General features: G+C 37.9%; 1 long non-coding RNA gene across 2 annotated transcripts in view; it reads left to right on the top strand.

Annotated features, from left to right (window-relative positions):
• Positions 1-12,392, top strand: part of LOC123463999 — a 53,626-nt gene extending 41,234 nt beyond the window's left edge. For both annotated transcript variants that reach the window (XR_006639291.1, XR_006639292.1), the window contains one exon: positions 984-12,392. This is a non-coding gene — a long non-coding RNA (uncharacterized LOC123463999). The remainder of the gene's footprint in view (positions 1-983) is intronic.
• The last annotated feature ends 921 nt before the right edge of the window (positions 12,393-13,313 follow it).

The raw sequence follows: 13,313 nt of genomic DNA, 5'->3' as shown, positions 1-13,313 counted from the left end.
ACCAATTGTTAATACTCTAGTAGGAAATATACAAATTTGGTAACTGGAAGACTTTGTTTGAGTGATGTCTGCCATGTAAGAGAAGTTAGAATTGATGAATAAATAGCACATGGCTACTGCATTTCTGGAACCTGAGATAGGGGAAGACATAGCAAGGGAGTGAGTGGATAGCAGCCAAAGAAAGTCATTGGTTTGGCCATTTTGCCCAGTGCTCAGGTGATGGCACTCCAATATAATGCTGCTGATGAGTTTGGCAGAGATGCCCCAAAACTATAGATTCTTCATCTAGCTTGTATCTCTGAAGGATTCCTCCTCCCTTTTTATGTGGTAGGACCTCACTCTAGGCAAGGCTGACCTGGACCTCACTCTGTAATTCCAAACTGGCCTTGAATTTATAGCAATTCTCCCACTGCTGGGGTTAAAGACATGCACCACCATGCCCAGCTCTGAAGAATTATCACTATACTATTGTATTTTATTAAAGACTCCAGGAGCCTGTCATATTGATGGCACAAGAAATAGCTTAGGTTCCTATGTTTTTGACTTTTCATGGGATCTTGAATCCAAGTTTGTCCCCAAACAATATTATTAATTTGGTTCTTAGTGCATGCAGTCATTACTTTTGCTTGGGTTAACTCTATGCAACATTATCAAGAAGCCACTGGTCTTGCACTCTTTAAACTCTCTCCTCACAGAAATATTTTCCACACTTCATTTTTCTATAAGCTTTATACATGTAGATTCACTTGCATTTTATTACAGTGACACTTTTTCTTTTTCTTTGGTATTACAATGTCTGTGAAGGAGCTAAGACTCCATAGGCATATTTTTGTGTGTTCCTGTACTCTCCACTCCCATTATCTAGAAAACACCTAGCTTCACTTAGAGGACAATGAGTCTATCCTCAGGCTTTGTTTATCTCATGTATTTATGAACATACTCACTGCTGCTATGGTTTAACTTTGTAATCTTTAACTTTACAGCTGCTGGGATGGAGGGGAAATCCACTTCTCTGGAAGAGCATGGATTTTGCTCCATCTTACTTTCTCACTGCTGATGAGCCCCTTGGACACCAACTTCAAGATGACTGTGTATGGCTGCCCAGGCTCATCACCTGAAGCTTCTCTCTACATTGCCTTCTTTGTTCCAGGGAGGTTGTCATCAGAGTTGGATCAGAGATGAAACAGCTGGACAACAGTGTGGATAGCTGACCTCTTGGGGCTCTAAGATGTCAAAGAATGTTACTATGTTCATGGAAATACAAGGATAAGAAAATATATTTACCAGCTCTGCTCTTGGAGAGAATGTATGTGAAGTGGGAGGAATAGTTTACAATATTCCCAAGAGTTAGTCAGTAAGGTTAATCAGAATATATATAAATATGGGGTCATTTTACCTCGTGACTTCTGGCTTTCATACTGGGATATACCATCTATGTATTCCTGGGATATTGTCTGTGATCATAAAGAAGGTTGTGTTTTCCAATGGAACTGCTGCTCAATTCCTGTCTTCTAATAAGTACTAGACTCACCAATCTATTAGCTTACATTTCTCTGCACTCTAGGACTTGACTTTGAAGATGCTGGCATTGCCTGTGTATCTTAATGTTCTAGATGTGAGGCCTATAGACATGTGTTGGTGTCTTTGTTGACCTGAGCATAAAGATCATGGCAACAGGGTAGTTCAAGTCCACTTAAACTTTTGTTTAGAGATAGATCTTGTACTGAATTAATTAGAGCAATGGAGTACTTGGATCTTCAAACTTATTTGAATGAAAGGTGACATTGTTGGTTATTTGTAAAAGAGGACATCATGGACCATGCTTGGAATCATTAAACATGGCACTAATGGTCATGCTTAGTAACCCCAACAAGTAAGCTAAGTATAGCCTGCACTTAAGTACTCTGTGGAGACTTAGTCATACAATAGACACAATTCCTGTTCTGTGAAATATACACTCTAGCTTCCTTGTAGGTGTGAAAAGTAGTTGATACAGCAAGGGAGCAACTACAAAGACCTTTCCTGACTTCTAATAGGTAGTTCCTATCACCTCAAATTACCTCCAGTAGTAGTTCCTACTGCCTCCGTTGACTTCCAATGGCAGTTCCTACTATGTCCAGTGATTTTCAATGGGTAGTCCTACCATCTCTAGTAGATTTACAAGGGGCAGTTCCCACTGCCTTAATCATACCCAGTGACTATATCCTCTAAGCACCCACTCTACACTTTATGAACATGGGCTGTTTTCCCCCAGCAAGTTGTGCCAGATCCTAGGATGCAAGGGGGAAGAACTCCATTTTGCAGAGCTTGTGATAAGGGAAACACTAAATTATTTGGATCAGGAAATGGAAAAGATAGGATTCAGAGCAACTATTGCTTCTATTCTTTGTAGGAAACTAAACTGTGAAATACTCTTAGCTGGGAACTGTTAGTCCTGGGCTATACAAACACACACACACACACACACACATACACGTATGTATACATATATACATATATCAGAGAAACAGAGTGAGTGAGAATGGGTATGCCATGGCCTCTAGCTGCTGCAAATGAACTCCAGATGCATGTGCCACTTTGTGTATCTGGCTTACATGAGTACTTGAGAATCAAACCCAGATTGTTAGACTTTGTAGGCAAGTACCTTAACCACTAAGCAATCTCTTCAGCCCAGTTCTGGGTTTTAGAATTTGTTATAACACTAAAGAGCTCTGTAACTGTGGTCAAACCATTTTACATTACATTTGGATGCGTCTGGAGTGACTCCAAACCTTGTCTAGCTCTGAAATTATTAACATCAAGCCCCAAGCTACAGTTAACCTCTTTAAAAATATCCTGTTCTAAGTTGTTAGGTTATATGTAGATCTTTAGTAGCTCCTGAATTTCTTTTAGAGGGACCATTTGTTTGTGTCAACTTTTTAAAAATAGAGTGAGTTTGCTTCTCCCTTTGCCACTACAATGATGCTACCCCTACCCTCCCTCATCCATTCCTTGCTTGTATTTCTCCTTCTCCTTTACTTGTTTGCATTTCCATAGAACTTTTACTACATGCCATGTTTCAGGTATGCGCTAGATTTGGAGAGACATGATATCCAATTGTCTCATAGAGTTGTTCCTTCCCTTTTATGTATAGGTCTTTTTGTTTGGAGGGAGTCAAATACATCTCAATGTAATATGGTAGTGGCACTACTGAGGTAACCACTCACAGGCAGATACCCCATTGTGCTCAAGCACATCTTTTATGCTCTAAGATACACATCAAGTAACCATTCAGACCCAAGGTCAGTAAGAAAGAAGCTTTGCATAGGCATAAAGAAGAAATATCTATGACTTCTGGGATATCTGTGTAGAGGGACAATCCTTCCTATTGTGGGGACTTCTGAATAGTCTTACCCTGCAACTCATACCCCCCCAGCTAGAGAGAATCAAACCTTCAAAAAAAAATTTCTCCATAAATGAACATATTTCATATATACAGTGATTACTTGGCTAGTGACCTCTTTAAAAAAAAAGATAAAAGGAAAACCACTAATCAGACAAAAGCATTGCTTTGAATTCCTACCTCATTGCAATCCTATGTTAGCAATTTCTCCTCATCTTTGTTTCTTTCAGTAATAGCAAGTTAGCTTCTTGTTGCTGGCATAAAACACCAGAAAGCACCCTACCAAAAAAAGTTTATGGGAAGAAAGGGTTCATTTTGACTTACAGAGGGGAAGCTCTATGATGGCAAGGGACACCTTGGCACATGCAGAGGCTGGGCATCCCTCCTGGCTATCTGGTGGACAGCAGTAGCAGGACAGTGTGCCAAAAACTGGCAAAGAGGACCTAGTTATAACACCCATAAACCTGCCCCCAACAATACATCACTTCCAAGAGGCTCCAGTTCCCAGATTGCCACCAGCTAGGGACCTAGTATTGAGAACACAAATTTATGGAGGATACCTGAATTAAACCACCACAAAGTCTATTTAATATTTATTTATACCCAAGAGAAGAAAATATTTTATGAAGAAATATATCAGTGGAATATCAAATTCAGAGTTGGGGATACAAACTATTTGGTTTGACAATTTTATCCTGGGAAATAATTTTAGGTATTTCAATTTACAGCTAAAGTGGTAAAATGAACAAATGAGCTACTGTTGACTTTGTAAGGCTCATTAGGTAAAATGGCTGGTATGACTTTAGAAAGAAGCAAAAGACTGGAAAAAATCCTACAAAGGGAAAGTCAACTGAAATAATTGACAACATATCATATATTTTGTATTTTTATTTTTGATTTTTTTTGAAACAGGGTTTCATGTAGCCCAGGAAGCCAAAGCTGGTCTTGAATTTGTGATCCTCCTGCCTCCTCCTCCCAAGGGCTGGTGTTACAGACATGTCCCACCATGCTGCCATGCTCAGCTCATATTTAAATATTTTACTGCAGCATTTCTCCCACTACATAGAAGTGGCATCAATAAATCTATAAACTCCAAACATTCTAATGAAAAGGAGAACCTTCGGCCAGTCATCTCACATTTCCAAATACCTGAACATTATTCATAGTGAATACAAAACAAACAGATAATAGACTAGTATTCTACATCTGATGTGAATGATCTGATGTTTTGGAGCTCTAGCCACTGAATAAGGCAATTTATATATTTTTTTCTTTCTCCCTCAAGAGATAAAGAGAAAAATCTTATTTTTTTCAAGCAATTAAAACTCTTCCTCTTCAGTTACAGTATAACAATTAGTTCTGTCTCCTTGTATGTAATTGCATGTTTCATCTTTCTTATTTTACTGATTGACAGAAAACTGATAAACTGAGACAACTCTGCATTAGGGTTGAAAGTACTCTCTTGGTGGCTTTATTGCTAATTTGTTTGACTATTTTACAGGATTTCTTACTCTGTCATGGAAAGGTTTATTAAATATGAGGGGTTCTAAGCTTTCTGAATACTAATGAACTTATTTGCCAAAATTTAAATGTTCTTCTTGTCAGGGAATGCCTGTCTCACTTAACAGAATCCAAATTGAATAATGAAGAAAATAAGACTCTATCATACCCTCAAGGGAAATTGTGTGTGAATTGTAATATAATACTGAGAGGGATAGGGTCACATTAAAAAAATGGAGTAGATAATTTGGATTATTTTTTAAAAGGATGAATTCAGGGAAGTTCATTTTTTCAAAGAAATATACAGTCATTCAAGACTCAGGACTTCCTGCTACCCAAAAAATCTATACTTATGGACAGTTTACAATGAAAGTGAAGTTAGAGTTCTATGGAAATACATACTGGTTTTCTGTGGTTACAATTTACTAAACTTATTCTCATATAAAACATTTATATGCCTGTGATGGAAAGGGAAAATCAATAAACTTGCAAAGTAAGTGAGCACTGTTCTTTAGAAGAAGTTCAATAAGGAGAGAGAGAGAGAGAGAGAGGAATTGTTGCAATTCTTCCTCTACACATAACATAATGAGGCTGTTCCTTGACCCATGTGTTTACCTCCATTGCCTTGGTCCTGTCACTAATAAGGCCAATGATCATGATGCTTTTCCTTTGCCAGCACCTGGGGGCATTGTGGGATCAATATAGCTGTCCTCTTGTCCAGGGAGAGAACCTCAGCAGTGGCACCAACTGCCAAGCATGGTCAGGGTAAAACACTGTGTGTGTGTGTGTGTGTGTGTGTGTGTGTATAACTAAAACAACTGAGGAGAAGTGAGTGAGAATGTAGAGGACACATGGTGCAAGGTGAGAACTTTTCCTGTTGTCCTTGACACAAATCTGAAATTGGGGCATGTTCACTGGGAAAAGATGAAGGCAAAAAGACCCTAAAGCATGAGAAACACTGAAAGGAAAATGAATATCCATAATATTTTTAAAAAATGATTTTCTTGAGATTTCAAAGAAGGGATAAAGAGAAGGATCTCCAAAGAAATAAGGGGAAGAGTCCCAAAGCTTATGAAATTTCCAAGACAAAATTCAATACACTTAAAATTAAAAAGTAAATGCTGTTCTACTAATAAAAATGGATAAGAAGAGGCAGTGATGACAGCATGATTTGTGCTTAGGTTTTATTTTTTTTTCAGACCATAGGATAAAATAGTTTACATGACAGAACTGTAAGATATCAATGTGTCTTTTGGAAATAATATCAGGCTTTATTCCCAAAGGGAAAAAGGAGAGTCAACATATTTTTGATTATCACTGGGAAATATTTTTATTTATTTATTTGTATGCAGAGAGAAATAAGGCAGACATACACTGAGAGAATGGATGCACCAGGGCTTCTAGTCACTGTGAATGAACTCTAGGTACATGTGCCACTTTTTGTTATCTGTCTTTATGTGGGTATTTTGGAGTCAAATCCAGGTCATTAGGCCTTGCAGGCAAGTGCTATAACTGCTGAACTATCTCTCCGGCTCCTCACTGCATAATATTTCACCTGAGAGCACATTTCCTTTATTACCTCCTAAAATAATAAATGAACTAATTTATTTGACTGCTTCTGTGGGAAGGCATAACAGTTACAATGCTAGACTTCTCTACCATTAGGATGATAATTTTATTTTAAAAATTTAGTAAACAAACAGAAAGAGATGAAGATTCACATCCACCATAGTCATGCCCTTTCCTGATGGACATAAAGATATGCTTGGCAAACAGGAAGGCATGGGAATAAGATGACTAGAAGGAAGAAGGCTGAAAACCACATAACACAACCCAATTTGTGAGAAAATTAAATGAACAATAGAATTTGAAAGATGAGTGTGTAATAAGGAACATAAAACAATAAGACTTTTAGAAAGAGGAAATTACTTGGGAAATGAGGATGAATGATAAATTATATGAGAGATGATTAAGGGATTTGGGAGGTTAGGGGAGGGAGGAGATAATTGGGATAGAAAACAAAATGTGACTAATGGCTGAAAAGGACAAGTTTGAACACTTTGTGTCAGAGCCCTCAATCTTTGGAAAAGGCATACAACCTGGAAATGAAAGAGGAGCACATGAGAAGAGCTCATGGTTAACATGAAATCATAATAAGGACAATAGAAGCAATAAGTGTCATTAGTCTACAGGAATGAAAGCATTTATATAGAAATCTATTAGTCTGTTTCTTCATTCATTTGTGAGTAGAATAATTTTCCTCTTCCTTTACAAGAGGTTGATTTATAAAATTAATGCTATTAAAGGGAAGAAAAACCATGCATGATCAGGGAAATTATGAAAAGATTGCACATAGAATAAGTGAAGTAGGGAGTATATGAGAAAATCTATTCACAGCTTTGTATTTAAAATTTTGAATTTCTAAACCTTAGAAAACAACTTAAAATCATTTATTTAAATAGAAATTTGTGTAGCAATGAGAGAGGAAGTTTTTACTGATGTAAATATTTTAGAGTATATTTTCCCACAATATTTTCCCCATAAAATGAGTGTACTGAAGTTAAAAAGCTTTAGTGTATGATTTGAAACACTTAGATTTACAGTTATATAATGTAAATGGATAGTAATAGATATAATGTTGATATTTGCAAGTCAAAATGCCTGTTATTTTCCTTTTTGTATTCCTGTGTTTATGCAGGGGATTCCTTGTAGTCAGATAGCACCAGACCCCCTTTGGAGGGAAGCTGATAAAGTAATTTAGCTGGAAAGGCTTAATGAGATAATGATACTAAGGCCAGTTAACACCTAATAAGAACATAACCACGAGGGATGATATTGTTGCTTATTAATTATAATGATGATGATGTGGAGGGAAGAGACAAGATGGTACTCATTTAGTAGAGAGTACTCAGGAGTATGGCTGGCTCCCAAAGCAAAGCTGCAGTAAGGTGGACTTAGAAGTAAGTCAACATTTAACAGAGTTCTAAATTTATGGCTTCTGGGTTATATTGGCAAAAACAGAACTGAAGGCCATGCAGGAGGGAATAGATACCTTCATGATGGTGGCTAGGGTTAGAGTGGAGATCTCTGTGGTTTCCAGGCCATGTGCAGAAGACAGACTCCAGGTTGAGATTTGGAGCAATCTGTTAAACAGGAGATTCCATAGTGGTCATTCATGGGCACACAGGCCCATATCCAAGATGGACTGGCTATGCTTCCAGTACTGTGATCTTCCCTGCTAGCCCTAGATTGAGTGAGTCAGACCCAGATTGGAGCTATTCAATCAGTGTTGACACTATGCCCTGGAGAGGGAGCTCCAAAATTCTTTTGATTCTGTTTGTAGCAGTATACTTATTTGCTGACTTGTACTTATGCAGTTTGGGTGTTAGGGCTCTAATTCTGCTTCCTATGTAGTCAGGGCAGGGCAACTGTAGCTACATTCATCTGTAATAACCACGTCTAATAGTCATCTGTAATAGTCAGATTTGTATGAGTAGAGAACACACAATAAGAGAAAGTAAAGAGTGCCTTTGGAAATCTTAGAATTTCTTCATGGAGGCATAGATGCTGGAAACATGGAACTAGCTTGGGATTGCTAACAGGAGACCTGGGAAGGAATGTGACACTTACCTCTACTTTCTGTGAGGATCCAGAAGCTAAGGTTCACTCTATTGGATTTTTCAATGCCCCCACTTCAATGACAGGGATGGTTTCCCATGCCTTTTTGTGCTATTGATTTTATTAGCTGAATGAAGACCATTTCACAGTATTTTTCTCACCCTATGTGATGATGTCACTAGTTTTGGCAACAGAAAGGAAATGACATCTTCACCATTAGCTTCTTAAGGTACATTAACTTCAGCTTAATTAAATATGTGGTTTGAGAGAGGCAAGAAGTGAAAGATTAGATGAAAAAAAGAGTGCTTCATACCAGTCCTGTGATCTTGGGCAAGTCTCTTGCCTTTCTGAACTTGGCTTTCCCCATTCATAAAATGAGCTACTGTTGAAGATATTCACTAATTTTAAAGACATGTTCAGTGTTAAAATTCTATTTGTTGAGCTAGAGAGATGGCTTAGCAGTTAAGGTGTTTGCCTGTGAAGCCTAAGGACCCTGGTTTGATTCCCCGAAAGACACTTAAGCTAGATGCATAAGGGGGCACATGTGTCTGGAATTTTTTTGCAGTGGTTGGAGGCTATGGTGCATCCATTCTTTCCTTCTCCCTCCTCTCTCTCTCTCCATCTTTCTCTCTTAAATAAATAAATAAATAAAAGGTTTTTAAAAAATTCTATGTGTTACACACCCACATTTCTAAGGATTCTACATATGTTTAGGTTATGTGAGAGAGGTAGTTGATAAATGCTGTTGTCTTATATCTGTGGTTCAGAGTAGATTGTAAAGGTCAGCTACCAATCAATGACATAACTACTTGCTTACTGAGTAGTAAATATTAGGCAGCCACATGCCACCAGGTGCTACATACAGATGAAATGAAATCTTTCAAAAGATTAAATTAGAACTGAAGAGATGCCTCAGTGGGTAAAGGAACTTGCTAGTAAAGCCTCATGGCCCAAGTTCAATTCCCCTGTATCTACATAAAGCCAGATATACAAAGTGGCACATGTGTCTAGAGTGCATTTACAGTGCAACATGCCCTGGCTCACCCATTTCCTCTCTTTCATTCATATTCTCTCTTTCTCTTTCCTTGCAAATAAGTAAATAAAATACTTTTAAAAAGATTAAATTAAGTCTTTCAAGATTATATAGTCAATAAGAAGCAGAGTGAACATTCAATCCCACATCTCTCTGACACTAAAGTGTTAACCCTTATCACTGCCATGTGTCTCCCGCTATTTAGAATACAATACTAATGTCCCATAACTCATAACACAAGTCACTAAATCATAATAATTCTCAGCTGAGAAGTGAGACAGGTACAAGCCAAAAAGTTTAAAGTCTCCCTGCTCAGCTGACGCTGATACACATCCCTTTGCTTCTAACTATCTGCTTTCTTTGAACCATCACTCTGCCAACCATGCTTACATGATTATCTAAAAAGCACTTTGCTGGGCAAGGCAGATAGATTAATAGGCAAAGTGCTTGCTTTATAAACATGAGGACCCAAGCTCAATCCTCAGCACCCATCTAAAAATGCCAGGTGTTGTGACATACATTTGAAATCCCAGTGCTGGAAAGGCAATGACAGGGCAGTTTCTGACTCAACAGCAAGCCAGTTTACCTTACTTGATGAGCTCTAGGCCAATGAGAAAGCCTGTCTCAAAAAAGGTAGACAGTGTTCCTGAGGAAGGACACTTCAGTTATATTCTGGTCTTCATAGGCATGCACATGCATATTCACACACACTAGGCATGCATACTAAATAAATGAAATAAAATAAAATAAACACCTTGATTGCAAGCTATTGTAATCCCGTTTCTTCCACATGTTGAGGGAGAGACACTGAACACATTTTTCTTTTGTCTTCAAATGGGAATTAAAGCAAAGAGAATCAAATGATAAAACTTTACACACCTACTCAGTGGTGAAGTGGTCACAGACCTGGCATCCCTCAACATCTTAAGACTTCAGAAGGCTGGGTATAGTGGTATACACCTGTAATCCTAGAATTTGGGAAACTGATGGTAGAGGATCTTGAGTTGGAGGCCAGCCTGTTGTACATAGAGCGACCCTGTCTCATAAAAATGAAACGAAGAAGCAGAAAAGATTCAAGCAATACAAGATTGTTGTCTTTTTAGCCAATTCAATTAATAATGATTTTTTATATGAAAGGAAAGTGTCACTTCTGACATCTGGCAAATAAGTAATATTATTTTTGAGGTATGTTTTCACTCTAGGCCTCCTTCCTGGAAGCAACTTCACAGACCCACTTATGAAGAATGTCTGTGGATTCTTAAACAGGCCAAGTTGACACAAAACTTAACCATCACACATACCAAATTTTTATTCAGTATGGCTGCATTCAGCTAATGGTGAAAAATTAGAAACTTCCAAGTATGGGATTTGATTAAAGAAAGACATGATAGAATCTTGTTTGCTATTTAAAAGAATGACATAGTTCTTTATATAAAATGATTTTTTAAGATGTACAGTGAACATTTAAAAAACAAGGTATATAGTGAGATGTATTGTATGCTACTTTGTATATGCATAAATGTTCAGTATGTTTATATGCATTGTGAAACTATGGAGAGATATTCAAGGAACTGGAAATAGTGGTTGTCTCTGGGGAAACAGACTGGCCGGGAGACTGGTGAAAAACTATCTATCTTGTTGTCCCTTTTATACAGTCTATCATCTTCATATATTACCTATTCATATTTTTATAAGCTAAGAGGTAGAGCTACTTTTCCTTGAGATGGAAAAAATACAAAAGACATATTGTTATGTATAAAAAGCAAGTTGCAGAATAGTATAAATAGAATATTATCCAATTTTTGTAAACATATGTATCTAGGTACATATATGTATGTGTATACAATAACACATCTTTAAGAATGTGTACCACATTGTTCATAGTAGTTCTCTCTAGGGAGAAAAAGTATGTATGTGTATATGTGCATTTATAAACATTTTATGCTCACACAATATAAACACCAATTCACAATAAATAATTTGTAAAACTCTAAAGAGGGGCTGGGGAGATGACTGGGTGGGCAAAGCATTTGCTGTGCAAGCAAGGAAACCTGACTGTGGATTCCCAGAACTAGTGTGAAGAAAACCAGACCTGGAAATGTCTGCAGTGAGATGGGAGGAAGAGCTAGGACAGTCCCTGGAAACTTACAGGCCACCTAGCTTGGCATACATAGTGGTAAAGACACCCTCCCTCAAACAAGCTAGAAGATGAAGACCAACACCTAAGGTTGATCTCTGATCTGCACACATGTACCACAGCACACACAGCCCCACACTCACACTCATGTATACAAACACACACACACACACCCCTAACTTAGCATACATAGTGGGAACAAGAGACCTGGCCTCAAACAAGATAGAGATTAAGACCAATACAGGAGGTTGTTCTCTGACCTTCACACATGTGCTATAGCACACATACCCTCACACACACACACACACACACACACACACACACACTTACACATACCATACACACTCATACACACATCACACACATGATTTAAAAAAAACAAAAAAAAAAAACTAACCAAATTTGACAGACACAATTTCAGAGGCCAATCTTTCTGGTGAGCCTGTTTTGTTGTGTGCAACATCTCATAGATTCTCTTCAGATCTCTTCCTTGTTCTCTACCCTGATTCTTCCTGAACTTCCTGGTTTTTTGTTTATCCTCTCGTGTATTTGCTACAATCAGAAGAACTCAGCTAAGGTTCTGACCAAGAAATTACAGTTATACTGCTAACAGTTCCTCTTTCCATTTAAATTAATCCCGAATGGTGTGGCAAAATCCTTCTTGTACCTACTTTAGAGACTTCTACCTGAATTAACTGAGTAAACTCTCTATTTTAAGAACATGTCTTGGCTCTCTGGATCTGTTGTATCCTCACACAAATATATTATGTCCCCAGTCTCAATAAGAATGAAACCCAGGAAAACTCCTTCAACTCCAAACTTCTCCTAACTACTGCTCTAGTTCTCCATTCTCCTTTGAAAAATTGTGATTACTTGTGTAAAAATACAACCCTACAGATATTCATTCTAAAGCTCTTTCAGATTTTCTAAGAAATATTTTGTTTTTATTTGAGAGAGAAGGAGGGAATGGGCATGCCAGAACCTCTAACCACTGCAAATGAACTCTAGACACACATGCCGCTTTGTGCGACTGGCGTTACATGGGTACTGAGGGATGGAACTTGTATCTGTATCTTCACAGGCAAGGTCACAACTGCTAAGCAATCACTCCAGCCCTTTCTCAGGTTTTTAGCCCTGGCAATTGTCTCTAAGTTCTCTTGTGAAGATACAACCTTTACTTGTCAAGTTTTCATCCTTATCTTCTCTAACCCTGTACTAGTGGATAAGATTTAGTCATTCTCTCTTGTTGAAATTCTTTTCCTCTCTTGGCCCTCTGCTTCCTCTCTTTTGGATCTCCCCAGTACCTCACAGATAGCTCTGTCTCAGTTTCTTTCTTTGTTTTACCTTGGAGTGTTGGATTACTCGTGGTTCAGTTCTTAGTGATACCTGGCTTTTTAATCTAAACTCATTCATTGGTATTTAGCTTTATAATGAGCATGCTATCCCTAACAAGTTCAAAGTAGTCCAACTTGCTCCCTCCATCTTTTCCATGTTGATAACTGCCAACTCCATTGAGGATTTCCTTTTAAAATTGGTCCTGAACCTGATCATTTTCATTACTTCCACCACAAAAGCCTTTTTCCAAGCTTCAGCAGCACTCCCCTGGATTGGCTGAATATGCCATCTCTACTCATCTACTGTTG

The sequence above is a fragment of the Jaculus jaculus genome, chromosome 10, assembly GCF_020740685.1.
Source record: "Jaculus jaculus isolate mJacJac1 chromosome 10, mJacJac1.mat.Y.cur, whole genome shotgun sequence".
Classification (NCBI taxonomy): domain Eukaryota; kingdom Metazoa; phylum Chordata; class Mammalia; order Rodentia; family Dipodidae; genus Jaculus; species Jaculus jaculus.
Note: the sequence above shows the minus strand (reverse complement) of the source record. Positions and strands in the feature narration are given on the sequence as shown.